This window comes from Perna viridis, chromosome 9, assembly GCF_037379345.1.
Source record: "Perna viridis isolate PV_CMFRI_1.1 ecotype Kerala chromosome 9, ASM3737934v1, whole genome shotgun sequence".
NCBI classification, from domain to species: Eukaryota; Metazoa; Mollusca; class Bivalvia; order Mytilida; family Mytilidae; genus Perna; species Perna viridis.
Window position 1 is genome coordinate 42768337 of NC_142453.1, and position 16508 is coordinate 42784844.

Sequence of the window (16508 nt, forward strand, 5' to 3'; positions counted from 1 at the left end):
CCGGTGATCCTGTCAAGAGTAGCATGCTTCGCCGGGCACAGCTTAATACGACTGCATCGGTCAATGGAAATATCACAGGGAGAGTACACACACTGTGGACACAACTTTCAAACTTGATGTAGCTCTAGATTTGGATTACTATTAAATATTTAACACAGGATCAAATCTTGACAAGGTTTTAAAATATAGAATTGTACAAGATTACATGGACTGACGAAGTACCCTGTACACCTATACATATTGCTTTGTGGGGGGTATGGGTTTAAAAAGTGATTAAACAATTTAATTTTCTCACCTGGCCAAAGACCATGTGAGCATATGCCATTCCTTGGTGTCCGTCGTCGTCGTGGACAAATTTTCAAAAATCTTCTCTGAAACTACTTGACCGACAGGTTTCAAACATGGTTCCTTAGGGTGTTCTGCACAAATCCGTTGGGATTTTTGATCCATGAAAAAAACATGGCCATCGTTACTAAAAATGAAACATAGGGCTCAATAGGCAGTTATTTTGCAAATAACTCAAAAACCGTTGCCTTTAGTGAAATTCTGGCAGGGAATAATATCGTTCAGCATCATTAGACGGACCTATGCCGAAATTTTCAAAACCATCGACTGATGTAGGAGTTGCGGCCCCCGAAACAGTTTTTGTTTGCTTTTTTTTACATGTACAACTTTGAAAATCTTCTCTAAAACCATTTATTAAGATCATTTAATGAAAACAAGCATGACAATTCTTTAGTGTATTGTGCTCAAAATGACTGTCGGGATTATTTAATCCGTAAATAGATATGGCTGCCTATATTAATCAAAGACTGAAGTCTTCTAAGTCGCTAATCGTCAAGTATTCACTGTCACTAATTTTGGTTTACTTTCAACATCCGAAATGGTACAAATACGATATGCTCTAAAATCGGGTGACTTCCGCTAAAATCTTGATTTCCTTGATTCGATTGCGTAGTCTTTCGTACATGTAAATGTAACCGAGATGACACGAATGTTGTCAATTACCCGGAACCAGATCAAACAACTGGCAATGGCTGTATATGTGTATATAGATATCGGTGTCCTTATAATATATTTGACTTTTATATAATCAGTTGTAAGGAACGCCTTTGTTTGAATCGGAAACTGGGCAACATGGCATAAATTCAATACTAAACGGTTATTCTATCTATTATAATGTAAACTCCCCGTTCTAATGCAAGTAAAAAAAAACACGCATAGAAATGTGTATATGTTTTAAAAAGGTACGTTGTAGCGTTTGTGTCGCTAATGATGTTGACCTGGGAACCAGTTTAGGGACCAGATTAAGCAGCTGGCTATTATTCATAAATGTTGGGGCGTGCTAATGTATATGATATATATTGTCTTGTAATGAGTCTCAGTGCCTGAATCGGAAACTGGCTAATGTTCAAAGCTAACCAATGATTTCATGTTAACTTCCCGTTCTCGTACAAGCAAGAAACACACGTAGAACACACATGTTTGATACTTAAGAGGTACATTTTTATCTCATATGAAGCTAGAACTATGACGCTATGGCGGTAAACACGGCGACGATCTGCATCAGTATGTGTCGTATAACTACATATTCAAGCAAATGATATGCAAATGTTAAGTACTGAAATTACAAGTGCAAAAGTCGGTAAAAATATTAACGACTTAAAATTGAAATATAGGGGTCGGAAGCCAGTTTTTTTTAATAATTAAAAAATTGTTGCCTTTAGCCAAATTCTGGCTCAGATCATCAAAATGACATTAAAAGCATTTCCAGCATTTGACCATTCAGTTGATTTTTAACTTAGCCTGTCTCATTCCTCAAGTTTTTTTTTCAAAAAGCATATGGTTAACCAGGTTGGCGATTCAAGCTCTCTTGGGCCTATAGTTTTCTACTTATTCAGTAACTGACCACGCAATCTGAATATTTCTAAAATAGAAAACTTGGCGGTAATTAAGTATGTGTTGTTAACTATCATGAACATGTTTTTGGTCACAGTTTGATTCTATTTCCTACAAATTGCATGTCATAAAACCAAATCTACCTTGTTTGCTGTATAGAACCTTGTAATACGATTTCATAGAGATATACAATTTGACTCTATAACCATTGCGCGGAGAAATGAAATGTCTGTTTGCGGTCTCAACTTTATACTAGTTCAAGTCACAAAATTAAAACAAGTCTATTCTCTTTGATACATATGTGTAGTAAGTTACCAACACCCTAGCGTGATGGAGAGTTTAGAACTTTTTTTAATTCTGGCCAAGAAATTGGCAATCTAGACAAAACGTAATTGTTTTATCCTCTTCGGTCTTTAGTTCTTAATCGACTGTCCTAGAATAATTCGATTCAAATGAACTGTCACATGTGTTGGGTAAATTGTCGGTTATACAATTAACATAAATACTGGTACCGAATTTGTGTCCGTTAAAAAACAACTTTAAGTTACTGCCATGGCGGCCGAGTAAGTGCAAAGCTCTTGGCTGGTATGTTTTAACAACAGAAGCCAAGTTGCTCACAATTCCAGGCGGGTATAAAATAAAGAGAATTGTCACTAATCTACAATTTATTACGACTATACAGAAAATACATGTTACAGAATGAAAAGTTATTTCGACATCAGGAAATTACGAAAACTCACATATACGGTGCGCTCAATCAAGTTATCGAATTCCTTAATACGGATTGGATTCACATGACACAGGGGAACAATACAACAGACATCAACAAGCGAGGAATTCTCCATACAGCGATAACTCCCTGTTAAGGCAAGTTATACTATCTTCAACAATATACAATCTATAACCTCGGACCACTGTCCGGAACCTCGGACCATTGTCCGGAACACGATAACTTCATGTTAAGGCAAGTTACATGTATACTAACGTCAATAATTCACAATAACCTCGGACCATTGTCCGGAACCTCGGAATATATTGTCCAGAATACAAATACTTCCTGTTAAGGTAGTACAATACAGTTAGGTCATTTCTGAAAATTTGGTCTCATTTTGTTGAAATAAAGCTGTTTTGAGGCAGTCCACACAGAAATTTCTAGTGTTTTGTCATAAAAAAGTGCATATTTTTTCAAATCCTTGGTGTGTGGAGGTTCAAGTCATTTATAAGTAATTTAGTGATTATTCTTATAAAATCTAGTAGCCATGGTAACATACTGAAAAAAATATTACTGAGTTTTAATACAAGTCAGGGGTGCCTTTCCAAAACTAACAACCAAATACTATGTTTTATAAAATATCAGGCACTTAGACACTACCACAGGATGAAAGCATGCTTAGAGTAGGTGGAAAAAAGGTAAAAATAAATTGACCCTTTTCCATTCATTCTCTCACAATTTTAGTCCCAAACGTTCGTGCAAAATAAGGTATTTTGAAAATCAGTCATCTGATGCTGAGGAGAGAACCTAACACGGCAGGAGACTGAAACCTTCCGGATACCATTTTTCATTTAAATTGCACCTGTTTACCAGAACATATATTACATCTGTCTATGTATAAATGTTTATCCACATTTAAACAATATATCCACCAAATTTCAACTTTCAATTTTAAGTTTTACAAAATTTGACCGGGGTAACGCGAAACAGTGCGCCTTAATGTAACTGTATAGTGCACCCTAAGGCAAGTATACGTCAAAACTTCCAGTTACGGCAAGTTGCAACTCTCAAAAACAACATTCCTGCAGCCGTATATTCCTCAACATCAAGTTTGGTGGGCTATCCCATTCTATTCCACTACTAAAGTTCAATCCAATTTAAAAAAAAAACTGAAAATCAAAGCCCTTATATACTGTTCAACACCAATTTCACATCAACTATTTTAATTATCATATCTTACATAACTGACCTAAATTAAGCACCAATTCAACACCAACTTAGCACCAAATAAAAAACTTTGACAGCTACTTAAAAAACATCCTACATCTTTCCTATAGTAAACCACTTAAAATTATAGCCCCGTGCAGGTCCGGGTGTTAAAAGAATAGGCCTGCAGCAGCGCTAAGCTTGTCATATAAGGCGACTAAATAGTGCTCAGAAACCTAGCCGGGGCTAGGCGCTCTGCCCACAGAGCAACTGGGATGTGTGCCCCAGGTGGTGGAATGGGGTACCCCTGGCGTGTTACATGCTGGGGTTGTCAGGCTATAATACGGAAAACCTGACCGCAAACCATAGTGGTGCACCGTGTTGGGAAAGATGCCACGTTCCTCGCACGTTAAAGAACCCTGCTGTGGTATTCGATTGGAGTAGGAACCTTTGCGCTCCGCCACAGAAGGCTAAATTGCCCAACCTTACCCATCCCCCCTTTTTCCAGTGGCAATCAAAATTTGTCGACCCTATTGTCCTTGTGTCCCATCCTTTTTTTTTCATTTCATGTTCATTTTATCATCCATTTCATGTTCATCGTCTGAATATAGCTGAAATATTGCTGCTCGGACGTTAAACCCCAACAAACAAACAAACAAACTTAAAATTATAATAAAGATAAACTTCTGGGTATAAGATTAACGGTGCAATGACTAAATCAAAATATGCTTATCTAGACATGCAACTAATTATCATGAAAATATACACCTCTACATTACAACAAAACATTATAGAACAAATACTCTAATTAAATATTATAAATACAGATGTATTTTCAATAAGTCAGATTTTAATTTCAATGTGTTGCCCTATAGCAAGTAGGGATCGAGGTGCTACTTTTCAGAAACTGTTTAAAGTACAATAATAGTATTGTGGCCAATATAAAACATAATAAATATTAAAGACATTTTTACTAGCTCACAGTGTATAAGAACACACTCTGGCGACAACTGAAAACTAGAAATACTGTGAGCAACCTTACAAATGAAGTGCAACCAGGTTGGAATTACCACCACCTCCCAAACAGTGGTCTGACATAAATTATCTATCACCTACATGTAGATCTAAATATGATGCAAAGCCTTCCAGTAGAATATTTCAAGGCAGACAGAATATTTCCGATACACCACTTTAATAAGTTACTTGAAAAATGATGTTCTCAGCCTCTCCCCAGGCCTTTAAGATGCCATTACATTTCTACGACTTTATACAAGTGCTTCATATAATGATTTAAAATTAATGATTCACTCACATTATTTTGAGAAATTACACGTGTCCTTCCTATATTTATTTAATCATTTTGTTATGTTTTGTGACGATGCCGTCGATAGCAAAATAAGCCTTCTTTTTCTTTTCCTTCGTCTACTGTGAAACGGAAAGATCATGCATGCAACATTGACCGATCTATTAATTGCAATCTGAGTACATTCAGTTTCACAAAGGGGGACATCACCCCCATGCCTTTTTTTTTTTGGTTTCGGTTACATTTGTACGACTTTATATATTGATTTGAAATTAATGATTTACTCACATTCTGAAAATTTCTTCTGTTCTCCGTAATCGATAAAAATACTCTAAACTTCACTTTCACGGAAATATTCAAATTACTAAAATATAGTGTATTAACACATAATGTATAATATAACAAACACATAGGTCAGATTTCAGTTTAATCACGTGGTTTACGAGCGCCGTATCTATTGCTTCAGAACAAAATAACTATTTAATTGCTAAGGAATTCCACTGTCGGTTGACAGAGTAATCGCTTCGTGAATTATTTCTTACTACCGGTATACTAATGGCATGCTCTGAAAAGGGGGGTGCTAGCTGGCCTAGAGGAAAGGGGGCTTGACATTTAATATTTTAGTGTTTTGACAAATAACACGACATCAATATACTGCAAACAAGAATATATTCATTTATACCGCCATATCAAAGCAAGAGGAGTGAGGTGTCCATCTGTCTGTTACCCTTTTCGTTACACTTTTCAGGTACTTGCCACTTGATATAATGCAACAAGCTGTGCTGTACTTCTGGACTTAATCTTTTGATATAGGGTTTTGTCATCTTCCAGTTAGCAGAATTGGTTTATACTGTATTGTTGCCATTCACTGAATTTGAGGTGAAGGGGTATCAATAATTGGTATCTTGGTTTCGCCATAATGAGCCGATATAAACACTAAATCCAAAAACACAAAAAAATACAGAAAGTACTCAATGTGGCCATTTCTTGATACTTATTAAATTCATCTATACATAAACTAAAAACAAAAGAAATAAAAACAAAAACAAACGGAACAAAAATAAACATGTACATGTACATTTGTATATAACAGAATATAATTGGAGTGCTAACTTGTCGGTTTCTTGCGAGTTGTCAGAACATCCTACCGTAGAAGAACATAATTATATAAATTCGTCAACATCCGAACTTTGTCCACCGACATAAAATCTCTACCAGAACAACCACTCGATCCCAGCCTGTGTTTTTTAGTCTGCCAGGGTGGAGGATTCATTCCCCCAGCTGATAGACATTACCCCTTCCACAGCACTTTAGAAGGGGGAATATAAATCACAACAAATAAAAACATATTATGTATAATTTCTGGGTAAATAAAAAAAAACCAAAAAATGCGTGATTCTGACCCAAAAATATAAAAGTGGTGTTTTCAGCACTTCCACATTTTAGCCATAGTTTTGCCCAAGATTACCAAATTGTTGCAACACAAATGAATTCCATCCGGGAATCCTTTTCGGATATCCGACACTGTATTTGGAGACTTTCCAATCACAGAACAGAACGGAATTGTTAGAGATCGGTACAGAACATTTTTTTTTATTTTCTGTTGAATGCAAACATTACATACAACATAAGCTCTGTAGAGCTTTTATACCAATTCACAAAACAAAACAACACATACAAGTACACAAATGTCTTGCAAACATGCAGATATACAGATGCATGTTAATTAGACGCATGCAATACATATATCATTAAAATACACACAAATTAGTGTCCCGTGCGGGTCTGTGTGTCAAAAGGCCCACAGTAGCGCTAATTATAAGCTTGTCGTTAAAGGCGCCTAAGCAGTCAGTGCTCAGAACCCTTGTCGGGGCTAGGGCGCTGTGCCCACACAGCAACTGGATTGTGTGCCCCAGGTGGTGGAATAGGGTACCCCGGGCATGTTACATGCTTGGATCGTCGGGCTATAATAAGAAAACCTGACCGCAAAGCACAGTGGCGCACCGTGTTTGGAAAGATGCCACAATCCTCGAACATTAAAGAACCCTGCTGTGGTATTCGATAAAAGTTTGAACCTTTGCGCTCCGCCACAGGAGGCTAAATTGCCCGACCCTATCCACCTCTCCTTATTTCTAGTGGCAACCAAAATTTGTCAACCCTTTTATCCTTGTGCCCATCCCAATTTTAATTTCATTATCATCTTCATTTCATGTTCATTTTATCATCTATGTAATGTCCATCGCCTGAATATAGCTGTTATATTGCTGTTCGGGCGTTAAACCCCAACAACAATCAAATTAAAGTACATGCAATGTTAAATCACTATAAAAAGCACATTGATAAACTAATCAAAGCAAGCTGAAAACTTAAATGAGCACTGACTTTATGAATAAATAACTGAGTAAAATTACTGAGTAAAATAAAGGCAAGACCATGCTAGAGATAAAGCTAAGCTATATGAGTAAAGATGATTAGCAAGAACTGCGAGAACCACATTTGCATAAGCTGTCATTCCAGTTATTAATGAAACTCTTGCATTGTACAAGGTTTCTTTTCAAACTTTATCAGGCAGCTCATTCCATATATTGATTCTCCATATCTGAATCAGTGTAACTCAACTACATGTATTGTTGTTTTACCTGTGGTTTTTCTACTGTATTTGCCTTTCCAAAAGTATAAGAAGTATTTATGCATTTAATTATAAGTAATTGTAAGTATAAAAGAGACTGTTTGGATAGCATTTTAAAAATTTATGTAGCCATTGTTCATAATCTCCTTATTTTTAATGTTGGAAGACCAGATTTCCGAAGTAAAATTTCATAAGGCTGTTATAGACTTCGTAAATAAATCTCAAGACGCGTTCTTAATTTTTTCCCATTTTTCAGTTTTACAAAAATGTGCCTCCCCACAGAAATGCCAAATAATTGAAAAATGATTAAAGTTTGACATGATGAAATAATAGTAGATAATTTGCCTCCCCAAATTTGTTAAATGTTTTCGAAAATGTTTCAGTACGTTCAGCTGCCTTGCAGCTTTTTTTTACAATTTCAGATACATGTTTATCAAATTTAAGTTGATAGTCTATTGTCATACCCAGGAGTTTAACATTTAATTTCATTACTGTCTAAACTGAATTTTTTATTTCAATTTTTAGTCTTGTACTTTTGTAGTTTTAATAATAAAAGACCATGTGGTAGGCAACCGAAAGCTTTCGAAAGGTCAATAAGCACAGCAGCAGCGTAGATGTTTTTATCGACTGCTTGTTTTCACTCCTCAATAACTTCGAAGAGTGCTGTATTACCCAGGCCTAATAGCAGACTATGACGCATGAACAATGCTTTATACAAGTCCATAAGCTGCCGGTATATGGCCCTCCAGAAAAACTTCAAAACCACTGGTAGTACATTGTATACTGACGGGTCTGTTATTTCCCACCTCCAAGTGACTGTTCTTTTTAAGGAGAGGCACAGGTACATCGTTTTTGAGGACACAGCTGACGAAGTCTCAAAATGACGTCATAATATTATAACTGCCGCTAATTATAATGTCGACTATATTGATTATATGGATGATTAATTCTAATCTGAAGATACCTAAAACAGTGTAAATAACATGTTTACACACTAAAAGAATTTGCCAAGAAACTTTTTTTTTGGCATTATTTCAATGGTTCTGTCAATATGTAATAATTTCATTCATTTCGTTTCCTAAACGGAGTGGGGAAACATAGGAACATATTTTTGGTCAGTGTCCCCTTATTCTCCTTCTTCTTATATATTTCTAAAAACAGTCCAACGGATTGGAACCAAAATTGTCACAAAACTAGATCACCATAATCATGCTGATTTGCACTCACTATCCGAATTTTCAATTATGACCGCCCTGTAAAGACGGTATTATGGGCAAATTAGCCCTTGACAATATGTACACTGATCTTGTTGGGAGGATTGGTTCCAATTTTTCGTGGTATCCGACAAAGAAGGGTTCTGTCTGCTAAACTTTATATAAGTGACCGCTAAAAACACTATTAAGTTATATAAGTCTGAATAGGGCATATTGTGTTCTAACTTGTGCTAACTCTGTCTTAACTTTTCTAAATATGTCTGAAAAATACTTGGATTATCCTGACCGAGTCTCACCTTGTCCAAACTAGTCTCAACTAGTCTCGACCATGTCTCGACTTGTCTTGACACAGTCTTGACCTGTCTCAAACAGTCTTACCAGTCTCGAATAGTCTCGACTTAGTCTCAACCAGTCTCAACTAAGTCTTTAACTGTCTCAACAATATAATTCAAAGCTCTCAACACCCTTATTAGTCTCGACATGAGTTATTCATCCATTATAGCATTATAATGTTTTTAAATTGTCTTATTTTATTTAAAAGCGGGGATGTTTATTGTATTTGAAGTATATTTTTCTGAATAAAGATACTTTTTATTCTAATATCTAAATATTAGATATACCTTTACTTTAACATTTCACGACATATTGTCATTTTGTCAATTTTGTACCTTTAATTTATATTTTTTTATGTAGTTCCTTTTTACCTTTTAAAAGTCGCTATTGTTCACTTATTCCTTATAATTTGAAATAAACGTTTTATTCGAGGCACTTCAAACGTATAATATTCTCAATTTTTCTACCCAGGATATATCTAAATAGTTGTGGGCCTTGAAATATTGCGTTTACTTGGGCCTGTAACTTATGAAATAATGAAAATAAAAATGTACTTCATTTTCAAAAGTTACTTAAAATTACACAAATATTCCCACTTTTAAACAAATTGCATGCATGTATTTAGATAACTTTAAAGTTTTATAATTGACTTAAAAACTGCCATATGAGGGGTAGTACCCCAAACATGAGGGGTTCCCAAACTTGAGGTCTTGTAACCTCTGACAGTCGGTATAGGGGAGATTTCCCTGATTTCAACTCTTTTAAGTGAGAGCTTTTGAATGACAATTTTTTTCCTCCCCAAAACATATTAAAAAAATCTTGTAAAATGTTTATTGTTCTTGTTATGCAACATTTGCATTAAACCACTGTGGTAGATCAAAACTGATTGTTTTCCTGATTAAAAAAACTGAAACTTGTTTCATAATTAGATAATCATGTTGTACCATATGAAGTCCTATGTGTATACATGTCTGTTAATTGCAAGCCCACACCTGTGTCAACAGATCCTAGAACCGCGAAAAGATAAAAGAAGCTGCCCACGCTATCTTTAATTGAGGGAAAATCGTCCCTTGAATTAACTACAAATGAAGTCCGATACATAATATATTTACAAATCAGTCCAAACGGAAAATTAAGTTATAAGTATATATATCATCGTGGATTTATCCCAGGAATTCGATTAACTAAAATAAATAGCCGACAACAGGGTTGTGGCACAATCAACATAAACCGTCATTTTTTTTTAAAGAATTAATATTTAATACAGAAATACTAGTATCAAGCTCCTAGTCTAATATTATATGTAAACATATTTTTAATTAATGATTTCAATTTTTGTTGCACCGTTGAGGTGAGTTTACCACTGACATACATGAAGTTCTATTTTTATATTTATTCCAATGAGGCATCTCTAAAAACATGTATACAGAGCCCATGTAACTTATCGAAAACAGATAGTACTTCGATTGTAAATGGTATTACTCAGTGTGTAATCTATCTGCTGCATATTTCAAACCCCAACGCGCAAATTAATTGTGCGTGTGAATTATACATGCACGATACATGTGATGTAAAGGAAATGAGCCTCCGTACCAAACATCACACAATGAAAATAATTAATCGTTGTTACAAGTGTAACTAAATGTGTATAAGGTTTAAATTTTATTCATATTTCTCGTCTTCAGTACACTTGGTCAGTACTAGATTTTATAACATTACTTTGATACCAAAAACGAACTATATATACATGTACAAGTATACCGCTAGGATATTACATATTAAAGAATTCCACTCAGTATCTGTGTAATGTCACTAAAGATGCAATATACACGCGTGTCACTTATCAACTGTCAGCTAATTATGTGTCTAAACACATGTATTTTATGTTAAATTCTGAAACCTTAATTAGTTAGGGAATAATAAAGCCCCTAATTAAGGTTTGTATGATATTGGGACTAACCCAAGAAAGGATCGCCTTAAATTTAGCCATAAAACATGCGTGTATATTATATAGATTACTATATAGAAAAACAGTAATACAAATGTACACATTGACAATTCATCATACAGGTACATGTACATACGCGAAGTCCCTTTTAATTTGATACAGGTCAATAACTATACAAATATAAGAAAAGACATCTTTCACCTCGATGATTAAGATGATTGTGTTTGTTGTCAACAAATTCAAACATTCGATTTTATAATGCATAGCCAAACTAAAAAGAGTCAATAATTACATGTTTTTATAACATGTATATTGTTAAACATGAAACTGATACAAATATGCTGCATGCCACTTGTCTGCTTTTTACTAGATAAAAAGTGAGATAGTTCATAAACCTTTTATATGTATATTATGTCAAACATGTACATGTAACCACAGAGGCTTATTAGCGTCAACTGAACTGTTTATTATTATATTTTTTTTGGGTTATCATGCGAAATTATGTATCTACAACATTAACGGGGAACATCCGCTACAGATTTTGAATACATACCTCGCAATAATTATACAAGTTACATCGTAACAAAAACAATAGCCAGACACATTGTTTTCGGTGCAAGCGAGAGTGTGAACTTCTTTTATTTGGCTGTACGGCTAGTTTAAAGGAGGGTCTGTATGATTAAAATATTATACCGTGCATCTTCTCGTTCGTCGGAAACCCACGATCGACTACGCTTCGTACCAGGGAAGTACGAAGCGTGCAAAGCTTAGTCAGTCGTTGGTTTTCGACGTTGCATTTTTTCCAAACGTAACTTATCACCACTATGCAGAAAAAATAAGCATATTCAGAGAATATATGTTGAATAACCATTACCCCCTGACAAGAGCGGATCGTTGTATCGGTTGTATACAGTTGCGTTCCAAAGTCGCGACAAACCCATCGGTTGCTTATCAAATTGGACCTTGATATGGAGCTAGATGAATCTGAATAGAAATAACCTAAAACACTAGCTCGTACAATTTTTTCTACTTTAAGGTAGGATTACAATTCATTATCGTTTTTAGTTATTTCAAATTATTGATTGATGTTGGTATTTTCATGAGGTTTAGCCCAGAATGATTATTTTCTTCTTATTCCAGGCCATGCCAAAAAAAAAATATTATTTCCAGAGTGTTCCAGTACCTACCAAAAGCAGTGACCGTGAAGAAAACACGATATGGTCTGAACGCATATATTCTAAACGTAGTGGCAGTAGGTGAGATGCACACATGTATCTTTAAAACAATAACAAAGAAAATGTTCTGATGAAAATAGTAATCTTCTCCGGTCAGCAGGTCTAGCATCGACATGCATTGTATTGGCTTACTTTCTCGCTCAACGACTTTTAAGCTTATTTAATTTCTCGCTCAACTTCTAGTATAGTGGTAGGCTAATCATGTAAATATCAAACCATGTTTTATTCGTTATCTGGGTTATTGTAATTGATTCAGCATGATTTCATTGAAGTATTGGAATGAAAAAGAAATTCTTAATAGTACAAATGTAGGTTAGTGTCTTACAGGGAGGATAATAAAGAATTAGATCAGTAAAATGTAATATTTCTGCAGTATGTAGATTTTGAGAAACAAAATATCTGCAATATAGCACTGTTTATCTATCAGGCGATAAAAAGTTCATTTAATAAAACTGAAAACAAACCCAAAATACAGAACAACACCAGAATAGTAAGGCAATGCCATATACATGCAATTATAAATAATTTTTCAGTTATTTGTCTCAAGAATTTACGAGAAATAAACTTATGGATTGATGTCTTTTTTTTACTATATTGTTACATCTATAAAAAAAAAAAAAAAAAAAAAAAAAAAAAACTGACAGAAAAGAAAGTATGGAGAAGCAGACAAGTATGCACAAAACTGATGTTGTATGATGAGCTTTCTATGCACAATAAAGCATTTGGGAATTCACTGAGTTTTCTACGGTATAATAGAATAATACTGGAATATTATCGAAAGATTCATTTGGCATCGAATAACACAAACTTTAGGTGGAAGATACGGCCACAGTGAGAAGTGATTCCGTGAACAGGATATGGCAAGATGACAAAAGTTAGACCGCCTATTTACTAACGGGGCAAGCCTAGCCCCCCCCCCCCTGCTACCAGTAAAAGCTACAATCCTCCTGGTCCCATTATAACACACGACAAGAGATACGGTACGATAGCAAATATTTACCCGAACTCTCCGGTGTTTTCAAAGAAGTTCAAAGATTCGGAAATGGTAAAAATTCAGGAACCGGTCTCTCTGGTAACAAAGAAAACCACAATTTTACATATCAGCAAATACCGATCTTTGCGGTAACACCGAAAATCAACCCAAAAAATATAAGCTTCCGTACAATTTTGGAATCCCGACATATCCGATTTATCATAAATTATTGCCATATCCCGCCAGATGAGCAGCTCGCCTGCTCACCTCCACATAATTCCCCCTTTTTAATTCCAACCCGGCTTCCTTTCACGACTTTTTATTTAAGCTTATTTTTATTGTCCATAAGTTGGAAAACGAGCGACCCCTGCTCCACATATATGAACTTTTCAAGAGTACCTTGAATATTATTAAGGTAAATATCATTACAAGAGTCTGCAGGGGTGGATCCAAGATTTTAGATTGGGGGAGGCGCACATTGAAATTTTGAAAAAAAAATTGAGGTTAACTTTTTGAAATATTCTTCTAAATTTGGCGCAATGTAGATATCCTTTGTGGTAAAATCAGCGAGAAATTAAAGTTTCAACCTAAAACCGCCCAAAAATACCCCTGAAAACCTATACTTTGCAAATTTTAGGGGGGGGGAGGGCGCATGCCTGCCACGCCTCGGCCTAAATCCGCCGCTGGTCTGTTACGCGAGTGCCATCTGCTCTATACAAATTATCATGTCTGGCACGTACATTATAGTGTCGTATGACACAACCCCCAGTTCCATCATTAGAAGCAGGTTCACTCTTTTCGTAGCCGTTTCAATAGCGTTTTCCATTTGTAGCAACGGACCAATATCTCCGCATGAAAATATCAGACCAAATTAGTCGAGCAAATTAGCTTATTGTGTGGAGACGTGTCAAATCACATTATATTTTTGTATATAACTCGCAACTTTTCACATTACCAAGATTATTTGGTCCCACCTGTATTATTATGAAAGACGGGCAAGGAAGCCTTTCCAAGTTACCCTCCATGACTTTGTTTAATTATTCCCACCTCATCTCCCGAATACCCATCCATGAAGTATACATGTAACAACCTGATTTTTCTAAGTTACGCTGTTGTCCCCCGGGAACTATTCATCTCTGACCAATGAACGCAGAAAAAATATGTATCTCCCTTGAGCTGATTATGAAAAATGATCCTTCCTTTAGTCTTTAACAAAGACATACCATATTTTTGTAGATATTCTTTACATGAAATATACTGCCCCCATTACCATTTTTTTTAAATTCTATTTCCTTTGATGGGAAGTCACAGAATGTGAGCGTAAATGAACAAAAAGCAAACGATACTATCGACAGGAAAGGGCTTATTAAAAGAAATAATATAAATAAAAAAACAAAAAAACAAAAAACAAAAAACGATGGTACCACACTTAACGTACATTTGTAGTAGACTTTTAACTTGTAATATTTTTTTCTCGAAAAAAAAAACATTAAAAGTGCAGTGAGTACTATCAGAATTGATTTCATGGACAATGCTATTCACCCCATACACTTTTATCGATAGACCTCCCTTTTGCCGGCACACGTATTTCGTATCGTACATACACTCACATGTACAGTATATACAGTATAAGAGTTACTAGCGCAAACAAAACATTGAAAGACAAACATGATACATGCATGGCAATTCCTTTCCATCACATCATTTTCATTTTCATATATTTTTTTTTTTTTTTTTTTGGGGGGGGGTATACAGTACATTTGTACATGAGCTTTGACAGATTTAAAATTATCTTACAATAGAGATTAAACTTCCAATCCATTTAATATACGTACAAAAACAACACCGATTGTGCCTTTTTTCGGGCGTACACTTCATTTTTTTTTCGCAAAAGTGTGATTATTGGGATAGAGGAAGTAAAGTTTGACAAAAATGAATATACAATGGTTAAAGAACTTCTCATTTCTATTGCTATCAAATTATTTGTGTTATGTTTTTATAATATTCATGTATAATTTACCTTATTGTGATCTGTGTATAGAAGCCTTTATTGGGCACTCTCTTTATAATTATATAAAAAAAAAAATCAAGATAATAAGTTGAAAAGTCAAGATATAAAAGAGTGGCTGATGTAAGCTTCTGCATCCGTGTATTCATTAGTGTTGATTTTTACTTTATTTTATCACTTTAAATCCCCACTAAACGAGATTAAATACCCCTTGTCTGTCCGTCGTTCCGACCGATTATCTTGGTATCCCAGTTGATGAGTTTGTTTCAAAATATGGTGTGGCATTACAAAGATGGGCTTACGCTGTAAATGCTTCTGGTTGATCTCCGATATCTTCTTCCTGTACGAATTAAGAACGCCTAATGCAAAACAACGCCTGCAGCCTTTTTTTTTTTTTTTTTTTTTTGGGGGGGGGGGGGGGGGGAAGGAAATAGGACCAGACGCATGGCATTCAGTTCCGTAGAAAAAGTGAAACACTTAATTAACAGTTAGAATTTGTCCAAATTCAGTAAGGAGCAGAGGGCTCAGTTTAGACAAGATTTTAGTTTAAGCAGTGTTGAGTGTAGACAGATTTTTAGGGTCCAGTGTGGAGTGGGTTCCAGGTTTTCCAGTTTAGTTCACACAGGTATACAAAACACCGGTTTTAATATACATGTAAGGTCCACGTGGGAAGAATAGTTTTAGAATTCGACAAATTATATCATGGAGGATGAAGTTCATATTCCGTTTAAACAGGATGCATGTCAAGATATATTCACTTTACTTTGGCGTAGTTTTTTTCACATTTTCACATGCCCTTACCATACCGGAAAGTCCCTTTTCTCGAAATCCAACGTAGATTGGTATTGGAATTCGCATTGAAACTTAAGTAAGTAGGTAAGCACTCTTTTCTAATAAAAAATAGGGCAAAAAAGTCAGGAATTTTAAAGGGGAATACGACTGGTCCAAGAATTTAAAGATTCTTGCAAAAGTGATTTTTTTCTCATAAACAATAGTATATCGTTTTGTGTTTTACTAATACAAAAATGTTTACAAGAGTATGCGCTTT